The following is a 3,310-nucleotide window of genomic DNA, read 5'->3' as shown; positions in this document are numbered from 1 at the left end:
CACGACCCATCAGCTTGGGGTGCAGACAAGCAGTATGAGGAGGTGCCATGAACCGTCTCTGGAGGACGCGGACCACACACAGCAGGTGATGGGTCACTCTTTCCAAAGGCAGCTTCAACAGCACATTTATCCTGTCCCATGAACATTTTTACAGTGTGACATTCATTCCAGGACGTGGGGCCTGTGTTTCTGGCACTTGAACGTGCAAGGCCTTGGGACGGCCTGGACCAATGGGACATGGCAGAAGTGACACCATGTGACTTTCAAGGCTGTGCCAGAAAAAAGACAGCTTCAACCTGGCCGGCTGTCTGCTCCCGTGTCTCCCAGGATGCACACCTTTGGAGCCCAGCCACCATGTCATGAGCAATCCCAGGCCACATGGAGAGGCCACGCCTAGGGCTCCACCAGACCACCCAGCTGAGGTCTCCACTGATGGACATCACCCATCTTTGGGCCCTTCTGATGACCTCAGCCCCCAGCCTTCAGCTGTCTCCAGTATCTCCCCACTCTCCCCTGCATGAGCTCCTGACCCACAGAAGCCGGAGATCAACAATTACTCGTATTTTAAGGTGCTGTTTTAGAGCAACAGGTTGTGCAGCAACGAACACCAGTACGAGGAGTCTGGCTGCTGGCTCTACTCATTAGCAGAGTGACCCCGGACCCCAGACCAGGGCCACACTCTGCCCGAGCCGCAGTGTCCTCGCCAGATGAGGGTCTCGAGAGCACAACGCCTTCCTTACGGTCTGTCCTGAGCCTCAGAGCTGTCACCTACAGACCTGCCTACCTCCTTTCTGCCTCCACCTACACCCTCACTCATTAGAGAACGTGCACCCAGGAAGCCTGTGTTGCTCGCTGCACCCAGAGGAGCTCCTGCCCACGTGTTCCCAGGCAGAACTTGTTTGTAGAAACACCACCAACATGGCATAGAGCTCTCCCGAAATTCTCTGATAGTGGGTGCCCAGGCGGGAAGCACAGTGCAGCCAGGTGGGCAGTCCAAAACCCAGGGCACTCCAAGCTCAGCTCCAAGGTCACACACCTGTGGGAGAATTCCATCCCCACAGAGGCAGGGCTGGAAGCACCTGGCTCTTCCAACTTCCTTCCAGCAGGGCATCTGCTCAGCTGGTTTCCTGATTCCCACAGCGTTTAGCTCACCCTCGACCTCTGCAGAGCTGTGCAAAAGACATCTGAGGCAGCAATAATGGTCTTTTAGGGTCTACCCTGGGGCTGGAACAGCACATTTTCCACACCACAGGCTTGCCTACCGCACAGGCTTCTTGCCTTTCCCTGAGAAGGAGCCGCTGTGGGAGCAGGGGAACTTGCAGTGCATGCAAATGGCCTGCAGTGAATAATCACAGTGGACTAGTGTTCAACCATTGCTCCGGGACTTCAGAAAGGCCTTCCGAACAGGACGATGAAGTGAGAGGACCACCCAGGCCTCCAATCTTCCACAAAAATGTGAGCATTGCTTTAAACAAACAGTACCAAAGGGAAACACAAAGGCTGAGCTGCAAAGAATCACTTCACTCAGACAACTCAGGGAATCATTCCCTCCTCTCAGAGAACTCAAGAAATCACCTGCTTCTCTCAGAGAACTCGGGGAATCACCCGCTCCTCTCAGAGAACTCCAGAAATCATCCACTGCTCTCAGAGATCTCAGAGACCTCACAGCGAAATTATCTGCTCCTCTCAGAGATCTCGGGAACTACTCACTCCTCTCAGAGAACTCAAAGAATCATTCCCTCCTCTCAGAGAACTTGGGGAATCAACTGCTTCTCTCAGAGAACTCCAGAAATCATCCGCTCCTCTCAGAGATCTCAGAGACCTCAGAGCGGAATTATCCACTCCTCTCAGAGATCTCGGGAACCACTCACTCCTCTCAAAGAACTCGAGGAATCATTCCCTCCTCTCAGAGAACTCGAGGAGTCAGGAGTCCCCAGGTTTCCTTGCCCTAATGGACCACTCAGTACTTTCTGTTCTCCGACAGCAGTTTCCTTGCCAGCTGCTCAGGGTTCTCAGAGACTGAAGGCAGGGGGTCCTCAGGGGCCGCTAGGCCCAAGGTCACCAGCACCCGCCATTCTTCTGTGGTGCTTGATCCCTAGGAGGGAGGGTCCTCGCGTCTTCTCAGGCGTGTGCCCCAGGCTCCAGTGAGCACCCAGCACTGTCACACACGTCGTAGAATAGCAGCGACAGCGCCTGGCACTCACCAGCATCCTCCGCGGGCCAAGGACCACTCCAGGCCGCGGTCCCGGCACCACTGGACAAAGGGCCGAGTGATGGTGGTGGGCAGGACGAGGCAAGGAGCTCCAGGCACCTTTCCGCAAGTGGTGGTAATGGACGCTCTGCCGCGACTCCAGAGCCCCCACAGTTACGCGCTAAAGTATCACTGACTGGTCGCGGCCCAATCCTGTCCTGCTTTGAGAGGCCCTCAGTGGACCAACAAAACCTTCCTTCCACCCCTCTGCTGTGGGGCCTTTTCACCAGCATGGAGCCCCCCGAGTTCCCCTCCTGGGACTGAAGCCCAGTGTGTTCTCAGTAAGGGATGAGCTGATGAGTCACACTGTGCACTGGTTTATTGAGATTGGGGGAGATCCCTCCCCAAGAGACACCACAGTGTGAAGGGGATGTCACCTCCTGCCCGGAGTTCCATCTGTCCACCCGGGGAGCCTTCCTTTGGTTGGGATTCTCAACCATCACCTACAGGACACAGCCTCCCAACCTGCCCCCACTTCTTCTCCCTTAAATCCCCCCAGAAAAACGCACGACCAGAGGGAGCAGTTCTGGAAAGAAAGACTGTAAGGCCTGGGGAGGGTGAACATAAGCAGGGGGGCAAGGGGAAGGGGTGACATGAGCAGAGGGGGAAGGGAAGGGGGGACATGAATGGCTGGGGGGGAGAGTTGAGGGGAGGAGGAGGGGGAAGGAGGGGGGCAGAGGAGAGGAAATGAGCAGGGGAGCAGGGGAGGGGGGACATGAGCATGGGGGAGGAGGGGAGACATGAGCGGGGGAGGGGGGCAGGGGGAGAGGGGAGTTGAGGGGAAGAGGAGGGGGACATGAGAGGGGGCAGTTGAAGGAAGGAGGAAGGGGGAGGAGGGGACAGGAGAGGGGGGACATGAGGGGGGCAGTTGAGGGAAGGAGGAGGGGGGAGGAGGGGGCGGGGAGGGGGGACATGGCGGGGCAAGGGGAGGAGGGAGTTGAGGGGAGGAGGAGAGGGGTGGGGGGGCAGAAGAGGAGGGGACATGAGCAGGGGGGCGGGGAAGGGGGGACATGAGCAGGGGGACAAGGGAGGGGGGACATGCGGGGGAGGGGGGACATG

The sequence above is a fragment of the Neofelis nebulosa genome, chromosome 6 (assembly GCF_028018385.1).
Source record: "Neofelis nebulosa isolate mNeoNeb1 chromosome 6, mNeoNeb1.pri, whole genome shotgun sequence".
NCBI classification, from domain to species: domain Eukaryota; kingdom Metazoa; phylum Chordata; class Mammalia; order Carnivora; family Felidae; genus Neofelis; species Neofelis nebulosa.
This window is presented reverse-complemented; position numbering follows the sequence as displayed.